We start from the raw sequence: 14,980 nt of genomic DNA, 5'->3' as shown, positions 1-14,980 counted from the left end.
GAGACATTCTACAAGTAGAAATAGAGATAGGTTGCGTACCCAATAAAAGGTCAATTCCAAAATCTATTTTTTCTTGGGAGGAATACCAGGTAAATCATCTAAAAAAACCCTGATAATCCATTCCCTATCAGAACTGAATCTAGAGAATGGGTTTCATATTCAACATCCCTCACCCTAACATGATGGTAAATACACCCTTTCGAGATCCTTTTCCAAGTATTAAGACAAGAGACAAATTGACCCTCTAGGCATATAATTCCCCCTTCCACTGTAACATGGGCTCATTTGGACATTGGAATTTGACCACCGTAGTCCTACAATCAAAAGAGACATAACATGCATGCAACAATCCATACCTATAACCATATCAAAGTAAAACATGTGTAACTCTACTCAATCCACCAAAGTAAATCTATGAGATAAGGAAACGAGACATTTCCTATAAACTCTCTTAGCCACCACTAAATCACCAACTGGAGCAGAGACCGAGAAAGGTTCTATTAATATTTTAGGGAGAATATCAAACTCAATGGCCACAAAAGGTGTCACAAAGGACAAAGTAGCACAGGGATAACTCGTAGAGCTCTTTTGGTCATATCTACAAGATTTTACCCCAATTTTCATGACACACAACCAAACTGCACCCATTCAGGACTGGCCGTGGTCCAATCGACGCTCTATGGATAGGGTCCATGGCTCACCACCTTAAGAAGTTATTTTGGATTCGACCAAGGAAGGGGTGTTTTCGTGAATTCCTAATTAATAAATTAAGGGTAGGAACATTTATTATTATTATATATTTTATTTTAAGTACTTTTAATTGTTAAATAACTCATTAACTCCTCATAACTAACAAGAGCCGAATATAATCAACTAATCTCCCATAAAGTATTTCTCTATCTAGACTCCATTGAGGACCTTCACCAAGCTCAAGCTAGGGGGTAAAGAATGAGTATTTTTTCACTGATTTTTTGAGGGAATCATCACTCAATATATCAGTGATCCATGAAACACTTTTCTCCACCAAGCCCTTCAACTATTCAATTTCGAATATATAGGTTCTTCACGATACTAAAGTTTTCATTTTAGCCATGTGTTCTTCTAAAATAATATTTTATATGAGTTAATTTTCTTGTATTATGTATAATTTGTTTTTTAAAATGGTGATTCTATGGTAAAACTCTACATGAACTGATGTGCTCCACCATGACCCCAATTTCCTGAATTGTAACGGGTGTATTTATACAAGATAAATATTATGAATTTTTCCTATGGTAGATTAATATTTGAATATTGTTTTATTCATTCCTAGTGTATTTATTCAAAGAATAATAGTGGGACATGAGTCATGACCCATGATGGGGTAAATTGCTAGGGTTTGTATGTGCTGATGAAAGTTGTGTATGAACATATGATTCACATAGATAATAATGACCCTATGTCTAGTATGTAGTTGTGATGACCCTAGAGCACCCCCAACTTGTGGCACGATGTGCTTTACCCAAAAGTGGTCTTATAAAAGACCCGTAGCATTCATTGCATTCGATATTAAAATAGTGCTGAATTAAAACTCAATCAAGTTTAAAATATGAAAACTTCATTTGAAATAAAACTTGAAATACAATGGAATCCTATTCTCACACGGCAATGTTAGACCCAATCTTAAGCATACTAGGAACACAACCCTTTCCAATTGAAAATAACTAATAAAATATCTCTTGCATAAATTAAGGATACATAAAGTCTTGTCCCCGAATTATGAGGACATGCCAAGTCTTAGAGGAAAGCAATCCAACACTTCAAACTAGCTAGAACGATTATCACTTATAAAAACCTACACTTGTAGTAAAAACATGAAAAATATGGGTTATTACACATAAATGTACTAAGTATGATGACCATGTAAAAACATGCATAAAACGGAAAATTTGATTGGAAATTATGCATTATTCCACTTTTGAAATATTATGAACAATAGCGTAAAATACACCATGTACAAGTATAAACATTATTTAAGTCATAACTTCAGATTTGGACAATACTACAAGGAAAACATTAACTTTACCTTTGAACCTTCACTTCAAGCAACCCTTAGGCTATAACTTGTGCAATGTGTGGATTGTGTCCCATACCACCATCCATACTACGGTACTACACTAGGATCACCAAAAGAAACCTTACCTTCCAATCATATCTACTTTTACCCAATAAAGCATTTAAGAGACATAAACATTACATGAATCACATTATCACATTAGAAATATAATATAAGAAACCTATAAGTCATTCTTTTGCATTTTGCAAGTAGCTTACCGTACTACTATTCACATAAAGTACTCTTTTGAAGCACCATAGACTAGGCACATTCAATTCATTAAGACATGATAAGGATAGAAAGACATAAGTACAATCAAAGTAAACCATGCATAATCTCAATTAGACTCTAAGTAAACATTCTTCTTGTCATGACCCGGATTCTAGAATTCGAATTGCAACCGGCATCTTTGACCTCTCAGAGTTCCCATACAAGCCTCATCTTGCATTCATCACATTCATATGGCTAATTTTAGCAAAAAAAGTTTTAAAACTTTTAAAGGTACGAAGTATACATAGACTTCATATAGTTACTTTATGAATTCATCATATACTAAGCTCAACATAAAGAAACAACCATCTAACAATTGTGGAATCAATTTAAATCAAAGAATAATATATCATAGTAGTTTGCCGAAACGACCTTGAATGTATATAAGAAAATCTAGGGACAAAATCCACTATCTATGTCTAAAACCAAGGCTAGACAAAAACTGTAGCATCCTCGAAATCAAGAGGACCTACCAAATGGTCTCGAGAAACGCTGATGTCCAAACCGTTGCAAGAGTCATCAATCTGTCCAATAACCTGCATCTATAAAATATTAAATAGTAGGGGTTATTACACCACTCGTACTAAGTATGGGTGTATGCACACATACACATAAGGCTATGCATGATCAAAGAAAGCTCTTCCTAAACAACATTCTATTTCTGGAAAGCCTAGTGACTAGACTTCCCTAAATTGTTAGATGTGAATTGTACTATGAATATGATGTATTTTAATGCATTCAAAGCACACAACTTATTTTCTGTATTATTTCAAAACATTAGTATCATCCACATAATTTTAGAACAACTCGATCGAAGATTTGAGATTTTGATCCTCTTAGGACGAGAGCTCCTCTTTGTACACTTAGGTTATTTTTCAGTCTTTTTCCTGTTGTTGTTGTGTAGTTCAATAATTCTTTTGGCCCTATGTTTTAATTAAAAGTTCAATGATTCACTGTAGTCCCATACCCACAATGAATCGATGTAAGTAATCCAAGGACTAAGGAATGATTTCCCTACCTTATATTGAGTCATTTTTACACTATATATTCCTTACCTTTCGTAAGAAATTCTCTATTGATCATGCTATTGATTTCATTAATTTCATGTTATATATATAATACATTTCATATACATGAGACTTTTGAATCGTTGATGTAGCATAATACATCTCAAGTGAGGGCCCAATATATGGGACTTCAACCCGAGGGTCTTCTTTAGCAAACACAGAGTCTGCTTCATTCGTTTATTCGTACTTCACATTATTCATTTCATACATTCTTAGGCTGATGTATTCATAACTATACCTTAGATGAAGCTTAAGACTCTCATCGGGATCATGAAGTGCAATAACAAAGAATGACCTAATGTCATTACATGAATCTGATTTCACCTCCTGATTGTCTTGCACAAACACCATCGTTATCGTTTATTTCATTATCTTTAATAATTTGAGGAAGTCAAACCTTAACCGACGTAGATCATGTGAGCATAATGAAATCAAGTGTTTACCCCACACCGAGAAGAGGTTGAATCACCGGCTAAAGTGACCCAAAACATGCTAGCGTACATGGGAATTAAACCCCGCCATATCCCTATATTGGCAGTATAGGTTCGAAGACTAGGAGATATAAAGATACCCATACCTGGCATGCCGGAGAGTCTCATCTCATGAGAATTACGTGAACCTCTACCTTCCCGAAACAAGGCATCACCTCTCATAGCTAGCCTATCAGTGCTCAATAAAAAGTTCCATTTCATTCAACTCATACGTCAGGAAGTTGGCTTCTAGTATGAGGACATCATAGCTCAATAGATGATTTCTCATCTCATCATTAGTATTAAGTACATAAGTCTCAATACATTCAATAGAGTTTACATAGAGATTGGTCTCTTCATTATCTTTACACTCTCATAGGTGAGTACGTTTTGGTAACATTTCATTAGGCTCATTTGAGATTGCTCTCCTCTTTCACATTAGCCTCTTATCATATTGTCACCACATTCATTAGCATTAGCACATTTACTTTTCATAATTACTCATCTCTTTTACGTGAATGTTCATTTCATCATATGCCAATGCACTTGGCTATTTAGTGTGTTTCATACTCTTACTTAACCCTTCTAGGGTTTCATAATTTCATTACATACATCTTAGTTACTCATCCCTTTTTACGTGAATGTTCATTTCATCATCTTTCAGTGTTGACTCAAGCATTATGGAGGCTTGCTTCGAGATTGAGGTGTACTTACTCTATTGATGATTGGTCATCTGTACTTTATATTGATGAAATGTGAATTGTTCTTTCATATCATCCTTAATTTACATTAATGAATGTTAATTGTCCTTACATATCATCCTTAGGTGTTAATGAGACTAGTTTCACACATTCTAACACCTTCGTTCGTGAGTATTCTTTTAACAAATTAGCTTTGGTGTAAGTAAGACTTGTCTCACTTTCTTTAACACCCCATTATGGTCACTTACTTAATTTATACCCCTTTAATTATGTTATAATTCACTTTACTTACTTACATTAGTGTAGTACCTTCCTATCACCGTTTATGGACGATAAGCACTTCATTCAATGAATTTCAAGTGTTCATAGTTCATTCTTGTGGAGCATGTTGGGAGTTGTCCCAATGAATCATGCCCTTGGTTATGGATTCATTGATATTAATTTATAAGTGCTTAGTATATATTTGATACTCTTACTATACAAGAATTGACATGTGATTAGTATTGGCTCAAGATTTGGGATGTTAGATTAGCAAATTCATCCTTCTGGCATAAGCCAATTTTTTACGTATGTTCATATTTAAATTGACATACGTATGAAACCTTATCCAATATTTTAATCATTTACATAAGTTCCTAACCATTAGCATATATTAATTTTAACCAAATAGAGTTAGCAAACTTTATTGGAACCAGATAGCCAATTTATTCAAGATATGATTTCATAACTGTCTTTTAGCCAATTCTTAGTTTATAGATTATAGCGTAAAGTTTTAAGAACATATGGACAACATTATATTAAAATTTCATGGCCTTAACATCTTCATAACATCAAAACAACAGCAAGTCAACATTCAGCCAAAGACACATATTCACTTAACACATCACGGACTTAACTTAGCATATTATCGATCCTTAATAAGTATGATAAGATTAACTTTACGCAATTGCAAGTTCATAAGTTCATTCGATACTCATCATTAAATAACAATACATGTTAAGAACAGCCAGCAACACACACCAATAACATGATCTCTTACCTATTCAACATTTAAATCGAAAAGGATACTAGGTAAGGGAAGTTCGACGAGAACGATGGGAACAACCCTAGTTTTAAAGATCTTGTGAATCGTTCGAAGGAAAATATTCTTGGAGAAAGAATTCCAGTAGACAAAACCATACCTTAAGTAGAACTTCATCTACGAACACCACCTTGAACGAATCATTAAGAAACCTTGAAAATTGTCTAAGAAATTTTCTATTTTTTTCTTGCGTTTTGTTCAATGTTTTTCTCACGCTTGTTTTCTGATTTTACTCGTGTATTTTTTTGATTTTGAACGTGGTTTTTAGGTTTAGGAACTGACCTTGACATATTCAACTTAGTTTTTAATAAGTTAATTAAATAAATTCATTAACTAATTACTAAAAAACCCCTCCTAAGTTGACTAAACATAGGAGAATGTTGACTTGACCTAAAATCTGAATTTTTGGTGTTGATTATGGTTTAGCTCAACATTTTGAATTTATCTTAATTAATTAAGTACTTAGTTTAATTAATTTAGGGACCTAGGGTAAGTACTAAAGTACCCATATGTCATTGGAACCATAATAAACCCTTTAGGACCATCCTAGATTAAGTACTAGGATGTTTCTTGCATTATACTTGGTTAGCATAAGTGTCACGACCCAAATCGGGCCGCGACTGGCACCCACACTTACCCTCCTATGTGAGAGAACCAACCAATCTAAACCTTAACATTTCAATGTAATATCAACATAAAGTAATGCGGAAGACTTAAACTCATTAATAAAAACCAATTCAATAACTATTATTTCCCAAAATCTGGAAGTCATCATCACAAGATCATCTATAATCAAATTACTAAATCTAAGAGTTTCTAAGAAGCTAAAAATACGTAAAAGCTAGTCCATGCCGGAACTTCAAGGCATCAAGACATGAAGAGGAAGATCCAGTCCAAGCTAGAAGCATTAGCTCACCCTGATATCCGGAGTAATGAAGACTGGCTAGAGTTACTGTTGAGTCGAAGATGACGGCACGTTTGCTGCACTCCACAAATAACAAGAAGAAAATAATAAAAGTAGGGGTCAGTACAAAACACGTGTACTGAGTAGATATCATCGGCCAACTCGAAATAGAAAACAATATATATTAAGCAATATCATAAAATCAACTATAATACTCAACATATAGCAACAACAAGTACTATATCATTAACAATTACTGTCAAGTTCACACATGAGGACTCAAGCCTCAATACCATACTCATTAGGCTTACTTCGAAGTAGGAGCTTGAACTCAAGTATTAGAATGAGTCTTATTAGGCTTTCTCTGGGGGAAGGCTCCCCCCAACCCCCGTGAGTCCCGTCCTGCCCTGCCTTGGGAATTAGATTCATTAAATTGAGTATATAAGCATCTTGCAAGATTCATTATATTTATTCCCCTCGTGTCGGTACGTGACACTCCGATCCATATACTATCCTGGTGTCGGAACGTGACACTCCGATCCTCATTCTATCCTGGTACCGGAACGTGACACCCGATCCATATACTATCCTGTGTCGGAACGTGACACTCCGATCCTCATTCTATCCTGGTACCGGAACGTGGCACCCGATCCATATACTATCCTGGTGTCGGAACGTGACACTCCGATCCTCATTCTATCCTGGTACCGGAACGTGGCACCCGATCCATATACTATCCTGGTGTCGGAACGTGACACTCCGATCCTCATTCTATCCTGGTACCAAAACGTGGCACCCGATCCTCTATCTCTATCCTGGTACCGAAATGTGGCACCCGATCCCCTAATCTCACCACTTTCGTTCATCAAGCCTTCTTTTATACCAAAGCATCATCATTAACAAAGTAGATTAGGGTTTCTTTTCAAGATTTGGGATTCAATAGCTTCATCATGCTTATTTATTTATAATTACATAATCACATCATTCATGCAAGCATACAATTAAGCATATAGAAGGGTTTACAATACTACTAACACATATCATTCGCTATTAAGAGTTTACTACGAATAGCATGAAAACCATAACCTACCTCCACCGAAGATTCGTGATCAAGCAAGCAAATTTTCCCAAAGCTTTGTGTTTTCCCCTTCTCGATCGTCTCTCTCTCTATCGATTCCCTTCTCTCTCTTTCTCTTGTTCTTTCTATTTTCTTTATTCAAACCCTCTTTCTTTTACCCTAATTAGTATATAATTAAGAATAAAAGATGACAATAATAACCCACTAATTAACTTAAGGTTACCTCTTTTACCTCCCAAGAAATTGAGTTATTAATATAAACCCACGAAATATATAATTATCGCAGGAATAGTCCAAAACGCCCCTTTAAATCGTGTAAAGAAATCCGACCCAGACTGGGATTACGCAACCTGCGACGGCCCGTCGTGCCTGCGACGGTTTGTCCTGCAGGTCGTCGCAAGGTTTAGAGAATGGATTTTTATTGAAGGCTCTGTGACGGTCCGTCACGCCTGTGTTGGTCCATCCTGCCATTCCATCACGAAGTTCAGAGAGGCAATTTTCAGTACCCAATTTCAGAATTTCTAAGTGTTTTGAAACGAGACCCTGCGACGGTCCATCGTGCCCATAACGGTCTGTCGTGGGGTTCGTCACTTCTGCCAGTTTTTTCAGAATTGAAGTCTGCTGCTCATAACGACTAAACAGGTCATTACAATAGATACCAATTTACCCATCGTTCGTCCCCGAATGATCACAAGAAGGAAAACAAGGGTGAAAAGGAGTACCTGAATCTGAAAACAGATGGGGGTATGTTTATCGCATATCTGCCTCCTTCTCCCAAGTGGCTTCTTCAACGGGTCGATTCTTCCATTGAACTTTGATGGATGCAATCTCCCTTGACCTCAGCTTGCGAACTTCTCTATCTAAAATGGCAACCGGCTCCTCCTCATAAGAAAAATTTTCATCAAGCAAAACTGAATCCCAACGAATGATGTAGTTTCCATCCCCATGGTATCTTTTCAACATAGACACATGAAATACCGGATGCACTCCGGACAGCCCTGGAGGCAAGGCTAACTCATAAGCCACCTCCCCTACTCGCTTAAGTACTTCGAAGGGACCAATATACCTTGGGCTTAATTTACCCCTTTTTCCAAAACCCATCACACCTTTCATGGGTGAAACCTTCAACAAGACTTGTTCACCCTCCATGAACTCCAAGTCTCTAACCTTTCGATCTGCATACTCTTTCTATCTACTTTGAGACGCTAACAACTTTTCTTGAATATATTTCACTTTATCTAACAATTCTCTCAGAAGGTCAGTACCCCAAGGTCTAACCTCAAATGCATCAAACAACCCAATGGGAGACCTACATCTTCTCCCATATAGTGCCTCAAATGGGGCCATATCAATGCTTGAGTGATAGCTATTGTTGTAGGAGAACTCTGCTAAGAGTAAGAAGCTATCCCAATGGCCACCAAACTCTATCACGCATGCACGAAGCATATCCTCCAACACTTGAATCGTTCTCTCAGACTCACCATCGGTCTGAGGATGGAACGCAGTGCTAAGGTCCAGCCTAGTACCTAATTCCGCATGCAATGTTTTCCAAAACTTAGAAGTAAACTGCCTACCTCTATCTGATATGATGGAGAGTGGAACACCATGCAATCGCACCACTTCCGAGATGTAAAGTTTGGCTAACTTCTCTGCATTGTAAGTCACCTTGACCGGAATGAAGTGAGCAGACTTAGTTAGCCTATCAATAATTACCCAAATAGAATAAAATTTTCCTAATGTCTTTGGAAGACCAACCACGAAATCCATTGCGATTCTCTCCCATTTCCATTCCGGAATGGGCATTCTCTGAAGTATTCCTTCGGGCGTTTGGTGTTCATACTTTACTTGTTGACAGTTTGGACATTTGGCAATAAAATCCACAATATCACGCTTCATTCTACTCCACCAAAAGTGTTGCTTTAGGTCACGGTACATCTTGGTTGCACCCGGATGTATTGAATACCTTGAACTATGAGCCTCTTTCAGAACAGTGTTGATCAAATCTTCGACGCGGGGTACACATACCCTTCCCTTAATTCTCAAAACACCTTCCTCATCGATTGTCACTTCTTTAGCCTCTCCTTGCAACACTTTATCTCGGATCCGGATCAATTTTTTATCATTAAACTACTTTCCCTTAATCTTGTCAAGGAAGGAATATCTTGCCTCCACACAAGCTAAAAATCCTCCCTTCTCATTTACTTCTAATCTCATAAGGTCGTTAGCCAGAGTCTGAACTTCTCTAGCCAATGGGCGTCTAGAAGCTTGCAAGTGAGCTAGACTTTCCATGCTCCCTGCCTTTCTACTTAAGGCGTTTGCCACAACATTAGCCTTTCCCGGATGATACAAGATAGTGATATCGTAGTCCTTCAGTAGTTCCATCCATCTTCTCTGTCTCAAATTCAAATCTTTTTGAGTAAAGACATACTGTAGGCTACGATGATCCATATAGACCTCACACTTAACCCCATATAAATAGTGTCTCCATTGCTTTAATGCAAACACTACCGCGGCCAATTCCAGATCATGAGTTGGATAGTTACGTTCATGCACTTTTAATTGTCTTGAAGCATAAGCAATCACATTCTTCTCTTGCATTAGTACTGCACCCAAACCCGAATAAGATGCATCACAATAGACAATGAAATTCTTACCTTCCACTGGCAAGGTGAGAATGGGTGCGGTAGTCAACAAAGTCTTGAGCTTCTGAAAGCTTTCCTCACACTCATCCGACCATACAGATGGAACATTTTGCTTAGTCAAGTTCGTCAGTTTGGAAGCAATAGAAGAGAATCCCTTGACAAATCGGCGGTAGTAGCTAGCTAACCCAACAAAGCTCCTTATTTCTGACACATTAGTAGGTCTTACCCAATTCTTTACTGTCTCAATCTTAGAAGGATCCACCATCACTCCATCCTTAGAAACCACGTGCCCAAAGAAGGACACTGCATCTAGCCAAAAATCACACTTAGAGAACTTGGCATAAAGCTTTTTCTCCCTTAACATTTCCAATACCATTCTCAAATGCTCCTCATGTTCTTTCTTGCTCTTTGAGTATATCCGTATATCATCAATAAATACGATCACAAAGAGATCCAAATATGGCTTAAAAATCCCATTCATCAAACTCATGAACGCAGCAGGGGCATTCGTAAGACCAAAAGACATCACTACAAATTCGTAATGCCCATACCTGGTTCTAAAAGCGGTCTTTGGCACATCCGTTGCCCGTAATTTCAATTGATGATAACCGGATCTCAAGTCAATCTTAGAGAAGACACAAGCACCTTGTAACTGATCGAACAATTCATCAATGCGAGGAAGAGGATATTTGTTCTTTATGGTTACCTTGTTCAACTGCCGGTAGTCTATGCACATCCGAAAACTCCCATCCTTCTTCTTCACAAATAACACCGGAGCACCCCAAGGAGATGCACTTGGTCTAATAAAGCCTTTGCTTAACAACTCTTGAAGTTGGGCTTTTAACTCACTTAACTCCGCGGGAGCCATTCTATAAGGGGGTATAGAAATGGGGTGAGTACCCGGTTCAAGGTCAATACAGAAATCAATATCCCTATTTGGTGGCATATCAGGAAGATCTACAGGGAACATATCCCGAAACTCACGAACTATCGAGACCGACTCAATTGGAGGTACTTGGGTAGTATCATCCCTGAGATGTGCCAAGAACGTTAAACAACCCTGGAAGACTGGAGGTTTCAACTTCAAGAACTTACTGAAAAGTTCATGCTGACCATTTGTCATTATAGGCCTAGTAGTCAGACGTGGAAACGTTCCTATGTCCAATGACGCATCCATACGAGGAGCCATAGTGGCTGCATGTTGTACCTCTGAATCCGGAGGTGTTGGTGCAGAAAACACTGGAGGTGTTTGATCTTGATCAGATAACCCACTAAGATAAGCAAGAACCTGATTTATCATCTCTGGGGTAGGTTGGGGTGGTATTTCCTCATTCTGCACTTTCTCAGTTTCCCCTTCCTCACCCTCTCTTACTACTTCTTTAGTTTGTGGAGGAGTCACCGCCCTAGTATCAGAAGGGCTAGGTGCTCATCCTCTTCTTCTAGAGGACGTCCTCCCACGACCTCTACCACGGCCTCTTGCCGCTACTCTTCCTCGAGCTACAGCCCCAGTGGTTGGCTCAGACGCTTCTTGTCTTGCCGATGTTGGTGTTGGCGCAGTCATTACTCTAGTTCTAACCATCCGCGAAATAGAGTGAAGATGGTCAGATACAAATTTGTATCACGTAGATACCAATTGGATCCAAGTAATAGCACGAAAGAAAGAAAGAACGGAATTTTCCTAAAGTCTTATAGCCTCTCAAAGGCGTCCCCCTACCGTTCCTTAGGACTCTACTAGACTCGTTCTTGTGTGATAAGACCAACGAACCTAATGCTCTGATACCAAGTTTGTCACGACCCAAATCGGGCCGAGACTGGCACCCATAGTTACCCTCCTATGTGAGCGAACCAACCAATCTAAACCTTAACATTTCAATGTAATATCAACATAAAGTAATGCGGAAGACTTAAACTCATTAATAAAAACCAATTCAATAACTATTATTTCCCAAAATCTGGAAGTCATCATCACAAGAACATCTATGATCAAATTACTAAATCTAAGAGTTCCTAAGAAGCTAAAAATACGTAAAAGCTAGTCCATGCCGGAACTTCAAGGCATCAAGACATGAAGAGGAAGATCCAGTCCAAGCTAGAAGCATTAGCTCACCCTGATATCCGGAGTAATGAAGACTGGCTAGAGTTACTGTTGAGTCGAAGATGACGGCACGTTTGCTGCACTCCACAAATAACAAGAAGAAAACAATAAAAGTAGGGGTCAGTACAAAACACGGGTACTGAGTAGATATCATCGGCCAACTCGAAATAGAAAACAATATATATTAAGCAATATCATAAAATCAACTATAATACTCAACATGTAGCAACAACAAGTACTATATCATTAACAATTACCGTCAAGTTCACACATGAGGACTCAAGCCTCAATACCATAGTCATTTGGGAATTAGATTCATTAAATTGAGTATATTAGCATCTTGCAAGATTCATTATATTTATTCCCCTCGTGTCGGTACGTGACACTCCGATCCATATACTATCCTGGTGTCGGAACGTGACACTCCGATCCTCATTCTATCCTTGTACCGGAACGTGGCACCCGATCCATATACTATCCTGTGTCGGAACGTGACACTCCGATCCTCATTCTATCCTGGTACCGGAACGTGGCACCCAATCCATATACTATCCTGGTGTCGGAACATGACACTCCGATCCTCATTCTATCCTGGTACCGGAACGTGGCACCCGATCCATATACTATCTTGGTGTCGGAACCTGACACTCCGATCCTCATTCTATCCTGGTACCAGAACGTGGAACCCGATCCTCTATCTCTATCCTGGTACCGGAACGTGGCACCCGATCCCCTAATCTCACCACTTTCGTTCATCAAGTCTTCTTTTATACCAAGGCATCATCATTAACAATGTAGATTAGGGTTTCTTTTCAAGATTTGGGATTCAATAGCTTCATCATGCTTATTTATTCATAATTACATAATCACATCATTCATGCAAGCATACAATTAAGCATATAGAAGGGTTTACAATACTACTAACACATATCATTCGCTATTAAGAGTTTACTACGAATAGCATGAAAACCAAAACCTACCTCCACCAAATATTCGTGATCAAGCAAGCAAATTTTCCCAAAGATTTGCGTTTTTCCCCTTCTCGATCGTCTCTCTCTCTCTATCGATTCCCTTCTCTCTCTTTCTCTTGTTCTTTCTATTTTCTTTATTCAAACCCTCTTTCTTTTACCCTAATTAGTATATAATTAAGAATAAAAGATGGCAATAATAACCCACTAATTAACTTAAGGTTACCTCTTTTATCCCCCAAGAAATTGAGTTATTAATATAAACCCACGAAATATATAATTATCGCAGGAATAGTCCAAAATGCCCCTTTAAATCGTGTAAAGAAATCCGACCCAGACTAGGATTACGCAACCTGCGATGGCCCGTCGTGCCTGCGATGGTTTGTCCTGTAGGTCGTCGCAAGGTTCAGAGAATGGATTTTTATTGAAGGCTTTGTGATGGTCCGTCACGCCTGTGACGGTCCATCCTGCTATTCCGTCACGAAGTTCAGAGAGTTGATTTTCAGTACCCAATTTCAGAATTTCTATGTGTTTTGAAACGAGACCCTGCGACGGTCCGTCGTGGGGTCCGTCGCTTCTGCCAATTTTTTCAGAATTGAAGTCTGCTGCTCAAAACGACTAAACAGGTCGTTACAATAAGAATTTCGGCTTGATACTTGGATGCCTAGTACTTTGTGTGAAAATATTCATAACGGATTTATTTTAGCTTAGGGTCTTCATTGCAGGTACATTTATTGAACATCAATCTTGGATTGGGGTATGACAACCCAAAAACTGTATATCTTGTTCGTATATAGAAAATTGGCTAATATCCCTTAGCCAATTTTTCTATACTATGGGGTGCCTATGTACCCCCTAATAGGCTATCCTAAGGGCATACTGGCTCTTGATTAGACATATGATTTTCCAGAATGTTACACTTCTTTAACTTACATAGGAAGTCATTCATTAATTAAAGACACGTTCTTTCATTAGTCATTAGGATTTAGATATACTCACTATCATCCTGTCCAAGCCTAATCGTGCAATTCATAGGCAACATTCAATTGTACTACCTAAAATTTATAGAATTTATCAAGAAACCATAATGACATCTCAAATAATAGAAATAAGAGTTTAACTAACATAGAATATGCGAATTAAATCATGGAATCCGATGTACTATCCCACATCATAACGGTTGGTCCACATGCCTAAGGTAACATAACAATTAGCTTAAAAGAATCCATTATCTAGACCTATGAGGACACATAGTTTAAGGGATAAGGGGGATGCCACTAGATACCCCGCCTCAATTCACGGATGGGAATTCACCTCCAAGATATTGGTACTAGATAACCCACCCCAACTCAGGTATGAGAGTTCATATCATATAATAACCACTCACAGATTACCCTACAATCCTATAGAACATTTCATTCATTAAGGTAAAAGAGATTGCTATTGGATACCCCACCTCAACTCATGGATGCATATCTATACCCTCTTTACATTTATTCATTAGATTAGTTCAATGGAGATAACTAGATTTTTTCTAGAAACACAACCTCAACTCATAGATTATCATCCATCTCAAACCACACCTTTCTTCCATTCATAAGAATTCAAT

This window comes from Solanum lycopersicum, chromosome 8 (assembly GCF_036512215.1).
Source record: "Solanum lycopersicum chromosome 8, SLM_r2.1".
Lineage (NCBI taxonomy): Eukaryota > Viridiplantae > Streptophyta > Magnoliopsida > Solanales > Solanaceae > Solanum > Solanum lycopersicum.
The sequence above is the reverse complement of the archived record's forward strand: the minus strand, read 5'-3'. Positions refer to the sequence as shown.